The sequence below is a fragment of the Propithecus coquereli genome, unplaced genomic scaffold (assembly GCF_000956105.1).
Source record: "Propithecus coquereli isolate 6110/MARCELLA unplaced genomic scaffold, Pcoq_1.0 Scaffold427, whole genome shotgun sequence".
Taxonomy (NCBI): Eukaryota; Metazoa; Chordata; class Mammalia; order Primates; family Indriidae; genus Propithecus; species Propithecus coquereli.
This window is the reverse complement of record NW_012150030.1, coordinates 361-25,607: the sequence shown is the minus strand read 5'-3', so window position 1 is coordinate 25,607 and position 25,247 is coordinate 361.

Genomic DNA, 25,247 nt, shown 5'->3' with positions numbered 1-25,247 from the left:
CCTAACAATAGCTGTAGGAGGCTTTCATTCCTATTTTGCAGATAAGGAAACTGAGATTTTAAAAAATTGAGTAACATGCCTAAGGTCACAGAGCTGGTAACTGATGAGCTAGAATTCAAATCCAGCTCTGTGCAGCTCCAGAGTCTGAGTTCTTAGCTGCTTGATGCTTTGCTATGCTACCTCCTATCAGCAACAGAAAAAGGATTCTAATGAGGGTCAGGGCATCAACTGCAATGAAGATGGGAATTCTCCACAAAGTATAGAAACTACAGTTTATCAATAAGTCAGCCCACTCTATACCAAGTGTCTACCTATAGATGGGTCCCATTCATCTGAAATGTATTATATTAATCAGGTGTGTATCAAGCATTGGTCTTTAATGAGTCTAGTGAAAAACAAAAACATATTAATAAATGGGTCATTAGAACACAGCATGATAAAGCTGAACTAAACATAAGTCCAGGATGCTCGGGATGGTGCAGAGAACGAATATAGCCTAAGAGTAAGGGATGCTGACTGACCCCTGAGTTGAGCTTAAATAGCTGGCGTTAGCATCGTGAAGAAAGGGGAAGAGGGGTGGGAAAGCACTCAAGTGCTCTGAGCAGACTGAATGACATACGCAGGGAAGTGAAAGACAGTACGGTGTTTGAGAAACTGTAAGTATTTTAGCATGAAGGATGGAGTGCGAGAGAGACGTTCCTGAAAATTGTCTGTATAGTACTGTATTTTAACAATGTGTGTGTTTTGGGGGGAGGATGCAGATAGGACAGAAATTGGGGAGTGCACTTAGAGATTTAGTAGTGAGTTGTTAAATCTAATATTAATAATAGGTCTTGGACAGAATTTACTTAAAATAACAAAAGAATAAAGTGGCTTACAGGGGGAGGGAGGGCAAGGGCAACATACATAACCTAAACATCTGTACCCCCATAATATGCTGAAATAAAAAAATAAAATAAAATAAAAAAATAAAGTGGAATAGAATAGAAAATATCAAGTATAACATACATGGTAAAGGTAAGCGCTGTTTCCCAAAACACCCAAACACATGGGGACTGAGTCTTGACATAAGATACATATCCTTACTGTGGATCAAAAAAGTCTGAAAGCTACTAATGTAGTCTGCACCTTCCAAGGGACTGTCCCCTTGGCCCTAACCAACACGGCTGCCTTGGGGGACCTATTGGCTATCTATTCTTTTGGGGAGACAAAGAGAGGCCTCTAAGATCAAACCTGTTTCAGATTCTTAAACACTTCCCATACTCCAAAGTCCATGATATAATTCTAAATCTCAAGTGGCCATACAGATAAACGCCAATGATGGGGACTTTGTCTGATAAGTAATTAATATTTCCATTTTAAAGAAGTGAGACACGCTTGAAGCTCTGACTTGGGTAGGGCAAAGGCAATATATGTAATCTAAACATTTGTACCCTCATAATATGCTGAAATAAAAAAAAAGTGAAAAAAAAATATATGCACAAAATGAAGCTTCAAATGATTCCAAGAAAGTTTGGGGCCTGTAAAAAGTTCTCTCAGCCAGCTGTGTTTTCCACCAAATGAATCACCCAGGTACAGAGCCAAGGCGTGAGTCAGGAAACACACCCTATGTCGTATCTCTGTCCTCTTTTCCTTTACAGAGGGGCTTTCCCTAAAAATGCTTTTTGGATTTTATTCCTCACTTTCTCTTCTAATTCAGTCAATCTCTTGACAGTTTCTCTGCTTATTGATTTTTCCTTTAGTAGGTTTCATCTTGTTTCTCTTCTCTTTTGTTGGAACATTCTGCATTAAAAAAAATTGTTAATATACAAAGAAAATACAGATAAAATATGGCTTTAAAAAAGAAAGAACTTAAGATGTATTGTTTCTTCTTTTACATTTATTACTGATCTGCTTGCAAAGCACAAGAAAGCTGACAGACGAGGTCTAATAAATACTTCTTAACTAAATTATCTGGCTAATTTGGGCTAAGAAGATAGTGGAGATTGATAAAAACAAGCAAAACATTTACTTTGGGCCTAAATTAATTAGATTTGGTGTCCAATATCAGTAGAATTAATCAGAAAAATGGTGTTTGTGGTCAGCACTCACATTTGTCTATGAATAAACAATTAGAAGTCAACATTAGAAATGACTGATTATCTCCTAAGCTCTAATGATTTATCCTTCTCTAAGAATACATCTCTCTTCTCTGAGTTATAAAAACACCAACTCTGTTGGGAGAAGCTCTCACAGAATAACAGACTTTTTAAACTTGAAAGAAATCTTAGAGATTATCTGGCCTAGAGTTTCTCAACCAGTTTTATATGGTCGAGAACATGAAAATATCACATACCTGGCCTTTATGCAGTTTTGGATAACCCCTTGGTTGAAATTTTCTGTTTTTTATATATCTATTGGCTAGGAAAATTGTGCCAAACTTTTATTTCCTCTGGCTTCTGAAGATTTTTTTCTTTTGTGTTTTAAATTAAAAAAATGCCATGTTGAAAATGCTTTATTAAACTATGCACAGAATTGGGAATCACTGATGCAGTCCAAACCCCCATTTTACAGACCAGGAGAGGGTACATGATCTTAGCCCAGGCTCTATCTTCTACTACCCTAGTATACTGTATGTGTGATGTACATAGCAGATGCTCAATAAATATTTAATTCAACCACCTTTAAAATGGCCATAAAGGAAAAGAGTGAGCAAATGAGTGGATGAAAAGCAATAACTCACTGAGCTATAATCCTGGGGCTAACATTTGCTGGGAGGGTGATTTTCCAGGGGATTTTGGATTTTGCCCTTCCTTTCTGCCACATTTTAGTCACTCTGCCAAGAGCCCTACAGCAAATGGCTGCTGCACGTGAGGGGACACTTGTCCAAGCAAGTGGTATAAAAACAAAGCTGCTTTGTTTGGAGTGCCCCAGCGCGCCTCCCTCCCTCCCTGCTTGACCTCAAGGACCTCAGGAAAGGTCATTTTGTGAAGCTCTGGTGTGTACATGAGTAAACTTGAATCATCATATGTCATAATGGGAGCCACTAAGCCAAATGCCATGGACCAGATTACCATGTCATCCCCAAATAGGTTATTATGGTAGGTCTGGGCTGCTGGGTCACCAGGGTACTATAGCTGGGTTTGTTTGTCATCTTACCCCCAGGGAGTTCTGGCCCTTTGCAAACATCAATACCTAAAGCCATTGCAGAAGTTGATCTTAAATTCATTCAAACTTACTTAGAAAGGACAGAAGGGCAAGAGAAATGTTTATGTTACTTTTCAAACTATGTAGAATTAGAATATCTGAGGGAATCTCAGACACGGATCACACATAAAAAGGTAGCGGGAAGGAGTAGGTAGAGCTAATTATCTGAGTAATTTGGACACTTAAAACAATAAGGAGAGAAGAGTGTATTTGATATAGAAGAAGTGTTTGGATTATGTGTGTTCACTGATTATAGCGATCAAAATCATGGAATACCTATTAAAACTTCCAGCTCACTTCATTTAATAGCCACAGTTTAATGAGTAGCTACTACTTGGCTGGCATGTACTTAGTGCTTTATGTGCATGGTTCTGTCATTCTTACCAAAACCATGCAAAATCAGTATTATTAACCTCATCTTTCAAGCTAGTAAGTAGTAAAGCTGTGATTTATATCCATGGTTATCCGTCTTCAGGTAGTGACTCGGCCTTCAAAGGCTCTAGTATCATTCGGAGCCCTCCTTTTGCTGCTTAGTAGCTATATGATCTTGGACTACATAACCTCCCTCCATCTCATTTTCTCTATCTCCAAAAGCGGGCTAATGACAGTCTCTGCCTAAGAATTTGTTACACATGAAACAGGCACAGAAAGCACTATTTGGCACGGAGTAAGCATTCAACCAGATATTGGTTTTTATTATTATTGTAGTGACAGTCAAGCCTGTCAAAGGTTTTAATTCTTCTCATCCTTAACAAGGAAAGGAGAGGAAAGAAATCAAACAATTAGAGCACAGTTATTCAGTGGATCTGAAGCTTTAGTTTACATAAGAATCACCTGAGGCTTTATTTAAAAATGCAGATTCCCCAGGCCCTAACACAGAAATGTAAATCTCATGTTCAATCCTAATGAGTACCATTTGACTCTAATTATGTGTGGGATGTATAAATGGATCCATGCAAATCCACACATCCTTCACTTATGGAAAAACCAATTCACAGGCTACCACCCCCTAAAAGTAGGTCAGCGTAAAGGACTTGTTATCAGTATATCTATAAATAACCTAGACAGTTAAGATGCCCGGATATTGAGACTAAAATTTTGTTATTGACTTCAATTATCTGGGAATTTATTGTAAAAACCAAATCTCAATTCATAATTACACAGTACGAAAAGATCAGGTTATTACTGCCAGGCCTTAGTGCCCATCGAGTGCAGCTCATGCTGTCACATGGTGTTAGCATATTTGATTTCAGGGGAAATTCTCTTAACAGAGGTCACCAGGCTTGCAGAAAACCAACAAACCATAAACTTTTCTCTTTAATAGGCTGGCTGTTCTCAAAAGGGGGAAATATGAATAAAATTCACTAATTCCATAATCCCCCAAAATTAGTCCCTCATTTTGAGAATATGGGAGAGTAGAAATCAGTCTCAGAATAGTTGGAAATAAAACCTATGTGTTTTCTGAGTAAAATTTATAGAATGGTGGTAACATATGGTAATACATGGATATGCACAATAGCTTGATCTGGCAAGGATGCTCGTGGATTTGCTACTATACCGTGCTTGTGAAAAGAGCCTAGACTCTGGAGTCAGACGGCCTGGATTCTACTCTTGGCTTCTCTACTTGTTAGCATCCCAGTCTTAGAAAAAGGATTTAACCGCCTTAAAGTTCAGTTTCCTATATGATATCATAAGGATACCTATCTTGCTGAGTCATTTTTAAGATTCATGGAGCACTGCATATAAAAGCAATTAGCCTGGAGCCTAATACAGAACAAGTGCTCAATAAATGTTAGCTATTGCTATTTCCTGTTGATCTAAAGCCTTCTGTGTCAAGTAAAGGTTTTGCACTCCTTCCCCATTCCTGAGATCTTGGCAATGGGGCGAGCTGATGGTGATTTCTTAGGTAGAGGAGGTACACTGGTCACTGAGATAAACCTGGAAAACTGTGTGGTAGAATGGGACAGAGCAACCAGCTTGGACCTCTGCTAAGTATAAAGCTCACACTTGGCCAGTCAATTTCTGTCATCCTGATGGGCTGCTGTGGTTCACTGTATGGGTCATTCTTTCATGGACTCCTTGGTTCCTGCCTCTGAGCTGGGGGATGAGGGGTAGTGTGGCAGGTGGAAGGCTCCTTGGGGCCAAGTCTCCAAAGCAGCTTCATGAAAGTACATTAAGTGCTAGGATGCTAGTAGGGGATGCTAGTGTACTTGGTTATTACTCCTGGCATTAGAAATTATCCCTGCTTCTACATTAAGCATCAATTAAGTCAGGCCACTGAAGTCTGATTGCTAATACTGTAGCAAATCCATTTGCATTTTGAGTTAGAGTCACTTTATATTAGTGATTTCAAATCTTAAATGAACTCTAAACCCTGCCTCGAAGGCCCACTGAATACTTACTTTCTATGACAACTATGTCCTACCATCTCTCTCCTCAAACCTTCCACCTGCCTCCCTCTCCGCAATTTAAATCACCAGATGAGAGCTCTCGGACTGGATTCACTATGTGCACAAACCTATCTCATAAGATTGTTTTGAGGACTAAGTGAGTTAATAAATGAAAATTACTAAGAACATTACCTGGCACAGAGTAAAGTCAATAAATATTAGCTATAGTGATGATTATTATTAATATTACCTCCACTGAAACCCATTTCCTCCCTCCTCCTTCTTGCACCACAAGTCCCTGCTGCTGCCAAAGGCCAATGCCTCACCCTGCCTTCTGGATCCACTGCCCTTTACCACCTCTGGAATTGTTCCTTCAGCTATTTCCCCTCTCTCTCCATCAATAACCTCTCCTTCTCTCTGAATTTTTTTCAGCCATATATAAATATGCTCTACTATTCTCATGTGCTCAACCTGCACTGAATGTAGCTCCTATCCTTATAAGTTCAATAAATCTGCTCCTCTTGAGATCATCAGTCACATCCATGTTGCCAAAACCAGTGTCACCTTTCCATCTCGACTGACTTCACACAGCTCAGAGTTAATACCTAAAGTCAATCTCTTGATTTCCTTTCCATCCCACCTTCCAATATTTCCTCTTCTAATCATTTCCATCTTAGTCAACAGCACCAATACCCACTCAGTGGTTTAAGCCAGAAGCCTGGATTTCATTCCTGAACCTTTTCTTTCCCTTCTATTTCTACCTTCAGACCCTCCCCAGCTAATCCACCAGTAAGTCTTATCTATTCCACGTACAAAATATATTACACATCTCTCCAATTCTCTCAATTCCTACTAAGGACCGCCCTGGACTAAGCAAACGTTGCTTTTTGATTAGACTGCTTCAACATTCCTCCCACTTCTTTCTTTTCCAATTCAGTTTATCACACACATTGAAGCCTGAGTGAGCTTTAAAAAAATATTTAAAAAGCATTTTTTCCTCTCCATTTAAAATTTTTTTCCGTGGCTTCCCAATTTGCTTTAAGATAATCTAAACAGCTTACCACAGCCTGTAAGATCCTACCGGATCTGGCCTCTGCCCATCTGCCATCAACCCATTTTCTACCACTCACCCCCAGCTCACTCTGCTCCGGCCACAATGGGCTTCTTCTCAAATACACCATTCTCAAGACCTTTGAACATTATATTTCCCAGCCTGGAATAGTCCCCTTTTTCCTTTCTAGCTTTTATGGAAATCAAAACTTGTTTATTCTCTTGTTTATAGTCTGTCTCTCCCTCATGGCTCCAGAGGGGTAGGTGCATTTCTATTTTATTCACCACTGCCAAGTAAAATGCCTGGCACATAGTGGGATCTACATATATACTCGCTCAATAAATGAGTGAATAAATAAGCAGCCATCAAAGTGTTCATCTGAGTGGCTGAAACCATAGAACTAAAGCAGGGCTTTGGCCAAACTCACATAAAAAGCTAGACCATGACAAATTATTCTCCCAGAAACGGGTGCCAAGCCCTGCTGATGATGGAGTGTCTCGTGACTGTGACGTGATCCTTCCTTCCTCCAGCTTTTGCAGATTATAAGCCTCCTCCGTGAATTCCTTATCCCTGCCATTTAACTCCACTGAGGTCCAACTTTAGTTTCTTGTCTTCGATGAAACCCTTCCCCATTTTTCTAGCTTGATCCTCAGAAAACCTATAGCACTTAATCAATAATAATAATTATAGTCTGTTCTGTGCACTTATCATGAACTACTCACTGGCTTAGAAATGTGGCTCAAACATAAATTCTTGAACTAACATTTATTCAGCACCGTTTGTAACAGGTTGTTAGGCATTTTGTAACTATTTTCATGGAACGTACTATATGCCCAGCCCTAGTCTAAGAACTATTCAAATTTTAATTCATTTAATCCTTAAAACAAAACTAAGAGGTAGGTAGTATTATTATCCTTATTTAATAGTTTGGAAAACTTAGGCAAAGGCAAGTTGTTTGCTCAACATCACAGAGCTAACGAATGACAGGCCAGAATTTGGGCCCAGGCAAGGAAGCTCCAGGGTCTTCATTCTCAACGACCATTCTAGGCAATCTCTCAACTCCTACGAAGTAGGTATGATTACTCTTGTTTCACCAGGAGGAACAGCGGACTCAGACGTTAACTTTGCTAGAGTTACACAGTTAATTAGTGTGTTCAACATCAAATATTTATAGATAGCCTACTAAACGTTAGGTACTGTGCTGGTTTCTTACATACACAGTGTTTCAACACACTTTGTCCTTAGGGAGTCTACAATCCAGCTAATGCATAGGCAATGTGGGATTCAGACTTAGGAGTTTCTGATGTCAAAACTCGTGGCCTTTCTATTATTCCTAATAGAGTTAGATCGAACTGTTTGGGTTCAGAGATGAAGGCTCCACTTGCCAGTGGTGGGGGCAGGACAGCTCTGAAAGTCTTCACTGAGGAGGAAACAACCACCATCCACTTTAATTGTTACTGAAACGGTAAATAGGTCACATTGAAATATCATCCCACCTGCACTCACTGTAATCTCTTTGAGGACTGGGACTCTAATTTAACATTGCTCACAGCGCTTAGCACCCGCTTACGCACACAGTGTCCAATAAGGGTATTTTGAAAGATGACTGGTTGAGTTCTTATGACAGCTAACAATGCTGGCAGTATTAGTTTTGCTACGTTTAAGATTTCTTGAAGCTTCTTCAAGCCTGAACACTTAATTACCATGGCAGACATACACCAGCTTTTCCTGGCTCTTTGGGGACAGTGACTCAAAAAGACTGAATGCCATAAAACCAGGGGTATTCAGAATATTCTCTTTACCACAGGGGCTAAGTTCTGTGCACTTCCAGATTCAATATTGTCCTCCCTAAGGAACCTCATAGCCCCATCCGCTTGCTACCAAGCCCTTTGGAACGAGGAGTCCTGACTCTGTGACCACAAATTGTCCCATGTTTATGTTGCCAAAATAGGCAAACTAAATTCTCATATTTTTCTCCCCAATGAAAGGGGGAAGCACCAGGCCCTCGGTCCTAGGAATTGATGAAAAACCAACCCGAATGTATACAGAGCAAACATCACTGTTTGCCACGCCGTCTTGTTTGTTTTGGGGGAACGTGCATTTATTAATAATAAGGTTTCACAATGTGGCAGGCACATCCGCACCACAGAGTATCAGTCACAGAAAGTAACGCAAGAAAAAACCCCATTAAGTCACCTAGTCATGCGTCTGCCAAGGCTGCGGGCTATGTTTCTGCCTTTGGAGTTTTAACAGCATTTCAAAATAAAAGATGAAATGTTAGGTGCGCTCCCTCACCTGTGATTCATAATTATCATTAACGACGGGGCTCACTATGGGAAAATGTAAAACAGAACATACCAAAAGTTTCAACTTCTCAAAGTTTCAGTTTATAATCCTGAGTAAGCCATTCTCCCACATTTACAAAGAAAGAAATATTGACTAGTAGACTTCAATTACCAGAAGCACATGGCATCTTCTATGGAGACTCATGGGCCAAGAGGGAAAAAAAATCTACATTTATTTATTTAGCACTTATTTATTTAACCTTCTGGCTGGGTTGGGTTGTTGGATTTGGTTTTACATCCTGAATTACGAAGTTTATGATGGGAAAGTGTGTCAGCTGTTTGCTGAAGGAAAGGAAGACCTCTGTTCTTTGTCTTCTGTTGTTAATAGAACCAGGCAGCCTGAGTGTTTGTTTAGAGAAGTTAAAATATGGTAGGAGTAAGAGCATACCCCTAGCTTGGCTTTATTTTCTATATCATCTGTTCTTCCCTCCTGACAGTGCCCTGGGCGGGCTCCCTGGTACTTCCTGCCCGGAGCACTGTGCAGCCTTTACCTGGTTTCCTCTCATATCCCTCCAGCCCACCTGGCCAACTGCTGCCCAAATCAGAATCAGCTAAGATTTTCTGAGAGCCAACTCCATGCCTGCTCTGTGCATAATGTGATCAAACATGTATCCTACACTTAATTTAATACTCACCATGTCTTTGTGACATAAGGAAGGGATGTGGTATGGACAAGGGCCAGAGGCATGGGCTCAGGATCAGGCAGAGTTTGAATCCTAGCTCCACTACTTTGTGGTGGAGACTTTGGGAAAGTCAATATCCTCATCTGTAAAGTAGGAATCAAAATGGTGCCTACTTCACAGAGTTGTTTGTGTTTTTAAAATAACTTTATTGAGGCATATATTGTATATCATCTACTTCGCCTCTTCAAGCATACAATTAAATTAGTTTTAGCAAATTTACTCACTTGTGTACCCATGACCACAAATCACTTTAAAAATATTTTTATCACCCTAATGTGATCCCTCATGCACCTTTACTGTAAATCCCTGGCCCCTGCTCTGACCCCAGGCAATCACTAATCACCAATCACTAATTTTTGTCTTTGTATCTTTGCCTCTTTCAGGATATTTCATATAAATGGAATCATACAATATATGGTATCTCATATCTGGCTTCTTTCACTGAGCACATTTTTGAGGTTCATCCACGTTTTATGTAGCATATGTCTATAGTTTATTCCTTTTTATATTGAATAATAATTTCCTTCTTATGGATACAGCACCATTTGTCTAGCCATTCACCAGTTGATGTATAGTTAGGTTGTTTATAATTTTTGGCTGCTGTAAATAATGCCGCTAAGAACATTTGTGTTCAAGGATTTGTGGGGATTTACGTCTTCAGTTCTATTGTATAGATATCTAAGAGTGGAGCTGGTGAGCCATATGGGTAAATTTATGTGTAATTCTTTAAGAACTCACAGAGTTCTTTTGAGGATTAAACATTATTACAAGGAAGCGGCCTAGCACGATGCTATGAAGAGGGTAATAATCAATAAAAATTGTTATGATTGTTGCTCCTGTTGTTTTTAGGAAGTTTCATCTTGCTCACTATATAGATGAGGAGGCTAACGCTCAGAAATGGGTATAAACTTGCTCAAGATCACACAGTTAATTGATGGATGAACTGGGATTCATTCTCTTCCATGTTTTGTGACTCCAAGCCTGGTACTGTTTCCTGTCGCTGTAGCTAATACTACATTAACCATCAGAGAAGCACAGCTCTGATAGTGTACTTCCTGATGAACAAATATCAGTGGCTCCTTACTGCACATAAAATAAAATCTTGGTAGGCACACAAAGCCCTCTGTCCTTTTCCCAGCCATCTTTCCTGCCTAATCTCCCACCATGTCCCTACCCCCTATCTTCCCTTCACTAATCCCTCAGGATTGCTTTCATTCCAATAACTAAACAATTAAGCCTATACTTTTCTTAGCCTCTATATCCTTTTTCTTTTCTTGATACAGGGTCTCACTATGTTGCCCAGGTGGGAGTACAGTGATTATTCACAGGCACGATAACAGTGCATTACAGCCTGTAATTCCTGGGCTCACGTGATTCTCTTGCTTCAGCCTCTCGAGTAGCTGAGACTATAGGCCTACAGGCGTGCACGGCCGCTCATGGCTGGCCTCCATGCCTTTGTTTGAGCATGGTCTGCTTTCCTAAACAGTATCCTTCACTTCTCCTTATGAAATCTTATCCAACCTTGTCCAAGGCAGAGTTCAAATTATATCTCCTATACCTTGCTTGTCCTAGTGGTCCTGGTTAAAACTAATCTGTATTGTCCTAATTCACCTGGTTATAATAGGTGTTCAGTGAATGTGATCACTTGATCTAAAGTGGCTAAAAAACTCAGCCATGTTAATGAATGCCCCAGCTATGAGAAGTACAACATGCTTCCAGTACGGAGCATTATTTGTACCTCGGATAGGATCCTGCTCCTAACTTCCTGCCCTCCCCTGCGCTTCCGGAGCACTTTATTCATGCTTCTGACAAATTTTATCATGCTATATATATATATTGATTGATGTTTATCTGTCCTACAAGGCTGTGAGCTCCCCCAAGGGGGAAACTATGTCTTATTCATTCCCATATTTCCATTATCCACCACAAAGCTTGATTCATATTGTGCGAGTACTCACTCGGTGCCTTTACCGTGAATGGATGAGTGAATGAGAGGGTGACACACAGAAAACCTGTTACAAGTGGGTGGCACTGTCTCTTCTGACATCAGAATTCTAAAAGAGGTTTGTCCTTTAAGAAAGACTCTAATCTTCCTTTTGGTGTGCTGTTAATCCCACCCTCTTTAGAATGGCTCATTTGATTAAATTAATAAGCATACGTGTAGAATGTTTTCCTCCCAGTTCCTTAATCCTTTCTATATAAAGGCCACACGAAAAGGAGGAAGAGGAATATTTGAAGAGAAAAACTTTCCAAATTACACTTAATGTAAGCTTTAAGACATGGTGATTTTCTTAAAATAAGTTGTGAAAAGTTTGGATTCTACCAAGGATCCATCAGAAAGATTTGCACATAGTAGAAGCATTGTAAATATTTGTCGAATAATTGGATCCAACAAACATTTATTAAGTGCCAGTGAACGAGACCCAGTTGCAATCTTCCAAGACTCCTGGCACAAGGGGGCTGACAAACATATATAACAGTAGCAGTAATAACAATGATGTATTTGGTCATTACTCTATGACTGGCACTATTTTAAGTGTTTTATATGAAATAACTCATTTAATCCTTGAAGCAATTCTAAAAGGAAGGTTTTAAAGGTGAAGAAAATGAGGATGAAGAAACTGAGGTATAGAGAAAGTTTGAAGTAATTAGTCTCAAAAGTAGTAGAACTGAGATCTAAACCCAGGCAGTCTGGCTCCAGAATCTCCCTATGAAAATGCTTTTAAGCTTAGGTGAGGCACCACGTCCCCTTCATTTCCGTTTGTCTAGCACTCAAAGCACTCAGTCAGTGTTTGCTAATAAACTGTGCCAACTACAAGGCTAACAGGGATTAGGAAAATAATAAAGATACACTGTTACGGAACAATAGTATGGCCTAACATCAGGGTGGGAGGGGTGGAAGAAGCCCAAGTTTTGGAGCTAGACTAGTGAGACTCAGGCTTGAACTCCAGATTCTACTCAGGGGCTGTTTCCTCCGTAACGAAGAGTGATCCAACCCAGCACCCACACACCAGTATTTCTGGGCCAGGAGGCGTTTTAGCAGTCTGAAGTAAGATTGGAATCTAGACTCAAAGACTCAAAATAATTCAAACTAAAGATGACTGAGCCTGGGAAGGTTACGCACCTGGTTGGTACCAGTACTAAAATTTAAGTTTCCTGAGTTTCAGCCCAGTGCTCTTTCACTTAAGTCACACAGTTTCATTTGAGGTAGGGAAGTTGAACACAGCATCATAACAAGCAAATTATTCAAAATGGGACTTTCCGGAGCCAGCCTAGAATTGGATGGCTGCCTCCTTGTGTTCAAGCAAGACACATCCCAGTTTCACTACAGATATGAAATCTAATTCTCTCTCCTTGTGATGTCAGAGGCTGGAGATGTCTTTTAAAGCAGTGAGTAACACTCTGGAGTTGCATCTCCCACAGCTCTGCTATGTTCTAAAATTTCCCCTGCCTTCTTTCCCTGCCAGACCCAAGAGTCTTTCAGTGAAGGAGACTTATTCCTAGAAGAGACGAAGACACTACCACCTCCCTGTTGGCTCAGCCATTCCTCTGAGGGGAGACAAAAGCTTGAAACATATTTTCCCCTAAATTCTCATTTATTTTCTAGAATCTGGAGAAAAGAACAGATTAAATGTAGCCCAGGAATAAGTGGGTGTTGTCCAGAGATAGCTGGGAGTGACGGGAACAGCAGATGTGAACATAATCACAACAGTGTATGTACCTTTAAGATAGGTACCTGTGTGGGCTTCACCTGCAACACTGTTACTCACCTGATAGCACAGAGGGCTGGTGCCAACCATACAGGCTTCAGAGCCAAACAAGCCAGGGTTCAAATCCTAGTTCTTATCGCTTCCTAGTTGAGTGCTTTTATATTACTAGTTAACCTCATTGAGGTATAGTTCATTGGTTAAAAAACTGGGATAATAATTTTGGCTTCATAAGGGGTTTTGAGGATAAAGAGTTCTTCTACAGAGCTCCTAATTACAAATGTGGTACTTAGTAGGGGTTTGATATTATGTTAATACCTCCCCCTGCCCCATGACTTGTATTTGAAACAAATGTTTTATGGAGAGCTCTTGAAAATAAGCAAAACACTTTTGGGGCAGTGCAGAATTGAAACTGATTTACCAAACCAAAGTTCTAGCATACACACTTGCAAGGCAGGAAAATCTCAGGATTGATTGCATCCGCCCTTCTACTGAAGGAGAGGATCCCATGACAGACTTTACGTCTGTCTAGGCAAGTGCTCTTCCAACAAGGGAATGCAGAACAAACTGCTTCCATTTTCTGCCAAATCTCTAGTGGGTTAAAAGGCTCACTGAGGCAAAAATCTCCTGTATAAATTCCACTCACTGTAATGTACCTTTGTTCTCTGCCTTGGCAGCACAGCATAGTGAAAATGAAATGTTTCCCCAACACCGTTCTCTATTAAAGGTTAGTGTGAACCCCCTCCACAGAAACTTGAGGAGTAGGGTAATAAGTAATCACACTAACAAATTTAGATAATGGAATAGTAGAAACATATTCCAGTGATGCAGAAAAAGAGAAAGTAGAGTTAAGTGCTTCTACAACTTAAGTAAAACAAGTTACTCAAGACCTGAAGAAAAGGCAAGATTTGGGGGAAAAGAGCATGGTGAGATGCTTATTTTTTAAACTCCAGGAAGTATCAACAGTTGGTTCAGTTTGGTAATTTGCTGAGAGAAATTCTTTATCAAAAGACAAATGAGAGTGGGGAAGAAACTGCACTATGAAGGCAGGTTCATAGGCCTGGGAACTATCTGTGCCATCAGGCAAGTAAAGTGCTGCAGGCGAGGTCCACGAAGGTATCTGTCTTAAAGGTACTTACAACCTTGCAGCGATGTTTATATCTGCTGTTGCACTCACTCTCAGTTTTCTCTGGACAACATCCTCTTGTTCCTGAGCTACATTTAATCTGCTCTTTTCTCCAGATGCTAGGCCTAAAATAGGCCTAAAATAGTCAAGACCAGAGGCAGTTACAGAAGCCAAGTGCCTTTGGATTCAAAGGCCTTACTGGAGGTGCAGGAATATGGAGATGTGATCAGAAGCTTGGAACTGTGGTGAAAAGAAGGCTATGAATGGGGTTGGAGAGTTGCCTGTGCTCTGCAAAGAGGCTGGAGGCTTTCTCAGTGACAGAGTCACAAGACTCAGGGGAAAAATGGAGATAAGAAAGTTTTAATATTCAGGTTGGAGAAGGAAGAAATCTCAAAAATGCCCTGGCAAATTAGATTGAAATTCAAATTTCCAAGTCATGTAAGAGGGTATGAATGCTGCAAATTATGATTTTAAAAAATGTACAAATAAGTAATTGATTTTAAGAAGATTTTTATCTCACTCCTACCTCCCCTGAGATATTTCTGGCCAAAATTAACCTCTTTTAAAGGTATTTATCTCAAGAGAGTTTAAGATCATCAGTTGTGGGCTCCAGATATTGGGCACAAATTGACTGGCATTCTTGTAAAGCTGAAGCCCAAGATTTTTTCTTCTCACATGACTGCTCAGAGAGAGAATGGTGACACATTTGTGTCGCCACCAATATTTAGTAAGTAAGTGTGCCATCATTGTTGGGTACCGTCAAGGTGTTCAAAAGAGCAATACATTGCACTTTTGGCCTTTCAAACTATCATTTGGCTATCAAAACAATTCTGTGAGCTGGAATGAATGATTGTTTTGTGTTTTGAAGTAAAGTCTCAATTAGTCAGAAAGAATACAGAGATTTTATTGTCCTGGATTTTATATATCTTATTTGTAGCAGAGCTAGACATAATTCTAGTCTGATTCTGAAGACAGGTTTTTTTGTTCTTGTTTTTGTTGTTGGTTGGTCCTTGTGATAATCAGTTTTATGTGCCAACTTGGCTAGTCTATAGTACCGAGTTATTTAATCAACATTGATCTAGGTGCTGACTGTGGCGTGTTTGGAGATGTGGTTAACATCTACAATGAATGGACTTACAGTAAAGATTACCCCTGATAATGCTGGAGGGCCTCATGCACTCAGCTAAAGGTCTTAAGGGCACAAACTGAGGTTTCCCAGGAAAGAACAGAGTCTGCCTTAAGACTGCAGCATTAGTTCCTAACTGAACTTCCTGTCTGCTCTATGGGTTTCGAGCTTGCCAGCCCCCACATTTGTGTGAGCCAAATCCTTAAAGTAAATATTCTCTTACTGGTTCTGTTTCTCTGGAGGACTCTGACTGATACGGTCCTTATCTTCATGTGTCTTATTCCTTATTTCCAGATGGTGTAAACTCGAGATCAGTCTGGGCCTTAGTCACATTAGTCTTCCTCCTCCCTAAAGCTTGGTGACAGGCCACATGATAAACTTTTAGCCTAAGGAATACACAGGACCCTGAACAAATGGATGAAGGATATAAGAAGAGCTTATGCCCCTGACATAAAGAACTGTGATGCTTTTTAAAAGCAACATAGGACATGCATAGTCCAAGACAATGTCAAAGGAGCGAGCAATTACTAGCAGTAGGCAGGACTAATTGTAGGAGGCTTTCCAGAGGAAGCCTTTAAATTAGATTTAAGAGAACTATCCAGAACATGGTTTGGAAGTATAAGGGGCATGGGGGAGGGGTAAGTCAGGGAGGGCCTAGGAACAATCTGTGGGTGAAGAGAGGCAGATTGCCTAAACTTGTGCTGAGAGAGGGAAGGAATAATGGAAAACCAGGTCAGCGAGAACAGAGTCCCATTGTGTTGACAAAAAGCATGCGAAGAACCCTTATTTTCTCCTGGGATAAAAAAGTAACAAACCAGCGCACACACACGCATGCGCAGACATACGCATATGGCACAGAACTGGAACATTCAGAGAGCTGAAGGATTCGTTGTTTGTGAGGGCAGGTACCCTGTGCAGCTGCGTGAAGAAATAAGGGAGCTGTTGCTACTGAATGCCTGAAAGACTTCCGAGCTTCCGAGGACATGAAAAGCTTCTTCCAATGCTTATTCACCACACTTAAGGTGTGTGCTTACTTCCCAGAACCGAGCCCTTGTGAGTCTGAGGCCCTATTAGCAATGTAAGGATGAAAAGGAAGTCGTAGTGTTATGTTCTTGGTAGAATGACTGGATCTTTTGGTGAGACTGTCCTTCCAAAGGCAGCAAACGGAGTACTCCAGAGGTTTCGCCTTGCCTCTGCCTTCCAGAGAGATAGTCAAGTAGCCTAAGAAATGAAAAAGCTCTTTCATAAGCCCAATTTTCTTTTTGTGCAGATGGCAGTCCAGATTGGTATCACAGATTTTCAAACAAATTTTTGTCCCACGGATGTTGTTTCAAGTTCCCCAAAGCTGTAGCAGCTGGGCAGTTGCAAAGTCATTCAGTTTCCCTGTGCCCCTAAGCAAACTTCTCCTTATCAGAATATACCCCTTATTCAAGGAAACCCATTTTCCTTTTACTTGCAATTTATCTCACTACCTCTGTTTCCATGTTCATCCTTTTTCAATAAATATATTTTGAGCATCTGTCCTGTGCCAGGCATTGAGCATACATTCTAGTAGTGTAGACAGTCAAGAAAATAGGCAGTTACACTATATTTAAAAAAACTAACATTTATTTAGTGCTTTCTGTGTGCCAGCCACTGTTGTAAACACTTTACATACAATTAGCTAATTTTGTTCCCAAAACAATTCTATGTGGAGGGTTCTATTATTATCCCCATTGCATGGATGGGCAAATCAAGGCCCAGAGATGTTGAATTACTTGTCTACACTCATACAGAAAGAAAGGAATAGAAACAGAACTAAGTCCAAGTAGTCTACCTGCAGAGCCTGCCTTCTTAACCACGAGGTGGCTGGGAGGGGCAGGAGCTGAGTATCATGACAAACAAAGTACAGGTGCTGGGAGCAAGTAGGATGTGCCAGTAGCCCAGACTTGGGGCTCAGGGACAAGTTCTGTATTTAAAATTCAGATCAGATCATGTCAATCTTTTTCTCAAAATCTTAAAATGGCTCTTAACTGAATTTGCAATAAAATCTACATGTCTACCATGATCTACAAATGTTCTGCCCAACCTGGCCTCTGTCAACCTCTCTGGTCTTGCCCCTCACTGTTGCTCAAGCCACCCAGGGCTCTGGCTGTGGCACCTGTGAGGACCCTCCACCCACCCCAGCTCCTCAGTGTTTGGAGCTTATTTGCAGCAGGCTTTTCTATCTCCTAATCAACTTTAGCCCCCAGAATATCTAAAGGTAATAATAATTAGAGCAAACATTAAATAATACTAGGTGCCAAGTGGTGTCCTAAATGCTTTATATATCATAAAGCATTTAAATATTGCCACAACCCCAGAGGTAAGTACTAGTATTATTCCCCCCCTCTTTTTTTTGAGACAAAATCTTGCTGTTGCCCCGGCTAGAGTGCAGTGGCGTCATCATAGCTCACTGAAACCTTGAACTCCTGGGCTCAAGCCATCCTCCTGCCTCTGTCTCCCCAGTACCTGGGACTATGGGGTACATGCCACTGTGCTCAACTAATTTTTCCTATTTTTGGTAGAGATGGTGTCTCGCTCTTGCTCAGGCTGGTCTTGAACTCTTGACCTCAAGCGATCTTCCCACCTCGGCCTCCCAGGGTGTTGGGATTGCAGGCATGAGCCACTGCGCCTGACTATATATTACCATTTTTATAGGTGAAAAAGAAAGGATAACATTCTGTACTTTCCTTCATTACATTTATCAAATGTATAACCAGGTATTTATTTATGTATTATTTCCTGGGTTATAAGATATATGAGGTTAGGGTCTGAATGCATTATCTTCAACACTTGCATCCTCAGGGGTTAACACAGTGCCTTGTATACAGTAGGCATTTAACACATGCTTATTGAATATATTAATAAATAAACAATGGACATGTGTGAGAAATATGTCTCTCAAGACTTAAACATTTACTTACTACTTAAAATAAGATGATAGATAGATGACAAAGGAATTAAAGAAAGTCTCCTAGTATGTAGTGATTATCAAGGCTGTTGACAATCCAGTATCTTAGCCCTCCTATTGTGACATTCTTGGCATCCTCCTTTCTGTAAGTTATAACATCTGAGGTTTACAGTGGGATGGAGGCAGAGACCATGTGATCCACAATGTAGAGGAAGGACCGTGGGTTTTCAAGAAATACAGATCTAGATTTCAGTTCTGGCTATCACTAACTGTGTGGTCTTGAGTAAGACCCATACACTCTTTGTGCCTCCTTTTCCCAGATCTGTAAAATAGAGACAATTATATTCATAAAACAGCTTAGTTGGAAGAATTAAGTGAAGTAATACAAAAGGCCTAGCATAGGGCCTGGCACATAACAGAAATTGAGTAACTGCTAGCTCCTTTCCTCTCCTGAAATGAGAGGCAGACATATGGGGCTTGGGACATTATCTGGCCTACTAGAACAGCAGCACTCGCCAAGCTAGACCCTATAAATTTGAAGCCCAATGTACAACTGAAGGGGCAGAGGGAAAACTGCATTATTTGCTCTGGCTGGCCCCACAGATTAAATAAACTGGATGATCACCATAGGCCCAGCTCACTCCATGGACACAGCCAAAGAGGGGGTAGGGAAAGTACACAAAAGTCCGAAGGGTCACTTTGGTACTTGTCAATAGCTCTGGCTAGGAGGAAGTCAAGACAATAAACTAAGAAAAATATCCAGTGAGTTCTGTTGCCTGTTCTCTATTTCAAGGGGACAGTCCCTGCTTTGTTTCTCTTCTCTTGGGTGAAAGACTGTTCCCTGAAATGCTCCTGGCTTCCGAGAACAGCTCTGGAGGCAACTCTGTAATGTGCTGGCCAGGGGTTGATCAGAAGCGAGCAAGCAGAATTCACCCTGCCCCCAGGCTCATGCCATCTTGGGGATGCAAGAGGCAGAAAAGGGAACTTACAAGGCCCTCTTCCTTCCTTCTTGTATAATAGCAAACTTTCATATTTATTCTTCTCTAGGCCAACCCCAATCTCCTTCTCATCCTCCTCCTCCCAATAAAGAGGAGAAGGGGATTAGGTGGGTCTGAGAGTATTTTTCCCTTCCCAGCAATAATTGGAGAGGGTAGAAAGTCTTTCCAAGAGGAGTCAAAGCCCTCTCCCATGCTGCACCCTGCAAGTAGGTTTTGTCTTCTCTGCAAAAAGAACTTCTGCACCAGCTCCTGCTACTACTCCCTGCTAAGCTGCCTGGATTGAAACACCTATGTCAGTATAGGTGTGTGCTGACCCTGAAAGCTGGATTTAAAGACAACTGTGATGAGTTGTACACCTGTAAATATGCTATCTTGTAAAGCGATGTCCTCTCAGACTTTTGTGCAAGAGAGGGCTCTCAGTTAACTAAGAACCAGTTTATCAGAATCCTAAATAATTTGGTATTCTCTTTTGCACTCTGCTTTTAAGAGACAAAAGCATACTTAGATCATGCCCATTGATATTTAGCATCAGTTCCATTCTCTCATCTGCCTCCTCAGCTTTGCAGTGTATGTCTTGGAGAATCCTGTCTTCAACTCTAAAGCAATTTCCATATAACCAGGTTTTTATGGCTGCAGGGGGAAAGAATCTTAAGCTTCAAAGAAGGTTGCCTTTTAGATTGTATTATTATGGAAGGGAAGTAGACTAGAATCTTTTAGAAAGAGCTCAAAGGGGCTTTCTGTTTTGGTTCCCTACCGATACCAGAAGACCTAGGCTCTTAGCTACCACATATGACCACCTGCTATGTGCTAGGTGCTATGTGAGACATGTTATGGAACACTAATAATACCAGGGCTAACATGGCACTTTCTAAGTGCTTTATATATTTTAACATATTTAATCCTTGCAACCAACATATGGTGTATGTACAATTCCACCCCAATTTTGAAGATGAGGCAATTGGGACACAGGTTAATTAATTTGTCCCAAGGTCACATCATGGCAGAGTTAGAATTTGAAAGAGGCATTCTGACTCCAGAGTTTCCACTTTTAACCATAAACATAGCTTTTCTCATTTAATCTTCACAACAATCTTATGAGGTAGAATATTAAAATGCTTATTTTCCAGATAAGAAAACTGAGTCTCAGAGAACTAATTTATCTGAGGAATTGACCTGGGTTCTCAACCCAATTCAATTCCGTATGCTGTCTGAGTACCTACTTTGTGCCAACCACTGTGCTAGGAACTAAGAGAATAATATAATGTGAAAAACAAGTCATATTTGTTTGTTTTGTTTTCTTTCATTTCTTTTAACACCGCCACTTCTTCTTGAAGTTATGGATAATAGGGTTCATTTCAAGTGTCTTAAAAGTCCCGCATAGTCAAGATTAGCCAGGGATGTCAGCACTGTGCACATGCCCTGAGAGCTAGCAGGTATTTAGGCAAGCCCAAACAAAGCCAAACATGAGCCTCAGCTCCTTTCCAGTCTTTTCTGGTTCAGGCATGGGTATTCATTAATCTGTATTTGTTCACTCCATAAACATTTATTGAGCATGTACTATGTTCCAGGCTTTATGCTACAAATTGAAGAAAAAGAAGATTAATATTTGAACTTGGAATGCTATTAGTTTGGAAGAGGAGAAAATTAACTAAATAATTACTGCACACTATGACAAGTACAATAATTGAGATTTTGATATAATAATTAAGAGTAATTTGGGGTGAGTTGCAGGGGCATATCCAGAAGGTGGCATATATGCTCAATCTTGAAGGATGCAAAAGGCACTTTCCAGATGGGAATGGGTCAAGGAAGTAGTGTTTCCTAAGCACATACTATATACCAGGCCCTGGATTGAGACTACATATTTATTTTAATCCTGACTCCAGAATCCAAGAATCAGAGAATATGAGGACTTTGTTCACAGGAACAATGTAAACAAATCCCTGAGCTGAATATGTGAATGATATTTTTGGGAAAGGGCAACCCTGGTAGAGGGAACAGCCGGTAGGAAGGCAAGAAGATCCTGGCATAGTTCAGAGTTGGCGCATTCAGTGCACCTCGGCCATCAGCTGTGCCTGGGGGTGGCTGTGTAAAGTGGGAGGTGAGGACAAAGGAGTTGGGAGCAAATCTCTGAAAGCCTTTGCATGCCTGGGAAGAAGTTTGGGTCTTACCTTAAAGGCCAAGTATGGCTCAGTTAGAAAATAATATAATCACAACTGGGTTTTACAAGAGTAACTCTAGTACCAGAGTGGGGAAAGAGTGAGGACAATAATCCAAGTTGGAGGGCCACCGGATGGTGAGGTACGCAATGATGAAGCATTGAACTCAGGGACAGGAAGTGTGGGGGGAAAAGAAAGGGGGAAAATCAGAGAAAAGACCAAAGGAATTGGCCGTGGTCGGTAAAGAGAAAGACAAAAGGGTGGATGGTGAAGCTGCTACTCAAAGCCACGAACAGGAACAGTGGTGGAGGGGGTGGACCTGTGTCTCCGGACAAACCAAAAGGGGTTCTCAAAGGTGGTCAGGTGTGTGGCATTTATATATTATACGTACTTACTGCTAAGTAAAGAAGGTATCCAGGGAGCAAAAGGACAGGATGACAGAGAGAAATAGGTTCTAAAGCCAACGGGTTAGATTTGGATGACCAGCTTTGAAGAAATCTGTTTGCCGAAGATGGTTCCCTGACTTTGAACCTGGGAGGTAGAAGAGTCCAGGTGTGAGGCACATTTTTGGCTCTGCCTCCTGGGGCTGTCCAGGTTGATAGAGCTGTCAAGAATATGCAGAAAGAGGCAGATGTTTCCTTAAGGGCTCTCTGTGACACGCCCGGGCGCTGCATGACCGGGCTTGAGGCAGCCAGCAGCTGGGGTTTGGGAGGACACAGGCACGTGGACGGCCTCCTGTGGGAGCTCTGGGGACGACGCAGCCGAGAGAAGTGAATCTTTCTTGCCAGCCTCCTCCTCCTCCCTTTGCTACAGAGCCCGGTGCGGTAGCATAGGGCCAGCTGCATAAAGGTCGATTCACAGATGAAGGGCTGCAGCTATGAGCCACACAGAGGTGGCAGAAAGGACACAATTGTGTGCATGTGTGTGCGTGCACGTGTGTGTTTGAAGGAGATTGTTTATTCAGGGAACTGTATATCAAACACAACCTTACTGGCAGACAATAGGGATTTGCCTAGATAATTTATGCCACTGAATAAACATCAAGATGGGCTGTGTAGAGCAAAGAGACTCATTTCTAAAAGTGGGGTACCTCCCTTTGTGGTCTCAATTACAGGAGATGTTTTTGCACACGAAACATTCAGGCAATATTATCTGGGCATCTGCCTAAGCCTACTGTAACCAAAGAGAAAGAAAGGCCGGAACTAAAATGCAAAAGAAAGAAAGAAATTGTATTTGGAGATAGGTCTGCTACAGTATAAACTTTTCCCTTTCTCTGGCTTACTGCTATAGCAAAACCTGATGGTTGTCTTTGTAAAAAACGTGTCTGTATCTAGGTCCCTGGCAGTGATTTGCCTCTGGGAGGGCCAGCAATCTATTTAATGACTCCATTGACGTCAATAGCATAACTGAAATACTTACTAACATGCATGATTCCAACTTTCAGAGGGGGGGTGGGTGGATGGTGTTTCTCAGCAGTATGAAAACATGAAGTGGAGTCAACACGGAATGAACTCAACTCTTCAGGCAGCTAGTGAGAGACTAGATGCTGCAGTTTCTCACTGGTTCTATTTAATAGAAAGACATTTATACTTAATGTAGAAATTAATTTCAAACCAGTGAAATAGTCATAATGAGAAAGGTGTTATTTTTGGCAATGTTTGCTTAAGGGTAACATTTTAACTATTTGCATTTTAGCTGACTTAATGTTTTTGCCACTACCTACACTTAATTTTAGATACGTATGAAATAATTGCAAATCAAGATAAACAGCTCAATGTTGATGCTCTGGGGTAAACTTTCACAAGAAGACTATTTTAGACAAAAGCAATTCTCCCAAAACGAAAATTTGGGGAATTAGTCTCAAAATTATGGAGGCTTTTCTGGTGCATTTACCCTACAGTTTTGTTTGCAGGCTGTTTAAACATTCAAGGTGAATAATAAAGAAAATTATCTCAATAATTCAGGCTACACAGCATTCAGAATACAGAAGAAAACATAGTCCGATATTTCTATTTGTTTTTCTTTTTCCTTTCATTTCTTTTCTTTCTTCTTTTCTTTTTTCTTTTTCTTCTTTAATAAATTCCCTCCAATCCCTCCTTTATCATGAGTAGTTACAACCTTTCGTAACCAGATTGATTTTATCCGTATTTGTCCGTAAGTGTTGCAATCCTGCAGGACACTTCTTGCTTAATGTAGAAACCTAGCAAAGGTTCTGCTTCTGCCGGTCTTCACTTCCAGTCAGCTGACACAGAGTAGCTCCGAGGCCATTGCTGTGGTTCTCAGACAGCTCTTCACCCGTGCACACATGGTCCCTCTCTCATCCCAGGCCCTGGAAGGTCTGGCAAAGAATGAGAACTGAACCAATGTCATGACTTTCTGAATTCCTTAGAATGAAAGATAACTCACTGAGCCTCTTGTCCACTGCTTGAAAAGACCCTGCATCTGGCAAACCCAGGGGACTCGCCAGGAGGACAGTCATCATCAAGGGAAGGTATGGGAGGAACCCATACGGAGAAATAGGCTTCCTAGGAGAAAGCCTCTTTTTGTGTTTTATAAACTGGTAAAAAGCCATTTCCTCCCCTGAATGGCCTGGATACACATAAAAAGAAATGGGTTCCCATGACCACTGGGAAACTTTAATTAAATCTGTTTCTCACTCAGGCCAACCTATTTCAGACTTGACTGGAAAGCCCTGTACTGTCTTATCCTATTTCTCCAGACACAGCCTTTTCTCGAAGCGCTTTCTAATTGACTAGTGTTGAAACCACCATAAACCGGGGCTGTGGATACTCAGGCCGGGATAGACTTAGTGTCTGCAGCAATTTGGCCTCAAGTCCTCCAGGCAATTCCCTAGTCACCGTGGTGACGTGGTTTGCTTTCCTTTCTGATGACCCGTAGACCTTTGGGCTGTTCTTCATAACATCTGATCTGTTACCAGCGGTGATGTTCCTGCTCAGTAAGTTTATTGGTAAATTTTAGAACAAGAAATTTAGTATAGAACACCCCACCTTATGAACCAATTTGGCCCCTAAAATACTGTATGTATGATACATATTATCACGCATCAAGTCACATTTATATGAGTCAGGTGCTGGCCATTAAAGGGAATAGTTCTCTAATCCTTTTGTAAAGCAAAGAACCATTTCGTAAAGGCAGGGAGCACTTGATTTTTTTTCAGTAAATTCTTACTGTCATGACATACCTGCAATCACGACTAAAGAGCAAAAGAGTGGGGAAAATGACACAATTACCACACACACGTGCTGCACACACCCCAAATTCCCTTAATTATTTGATTTTTTGCTGTTGTTGAATATAGTTTTGGGGTTTGAAGTCCCAATTTTCCATTTTGAATATGTACAGGTGACAGAATTCAAGATTCTACCTTGTTTGGGAGTTTTCTTTCTTCTTCTATTCTGTTTTTTTCCTTTCTGTTTTAATCCTTGATAGGCATGTAGAGAAAGCTTAAAATTCATGCTTGTGAAAAGGCAAAAATGCGATACAAATTGAGATGCTCATTAAATTCTACAGCACTGGCTTTTTG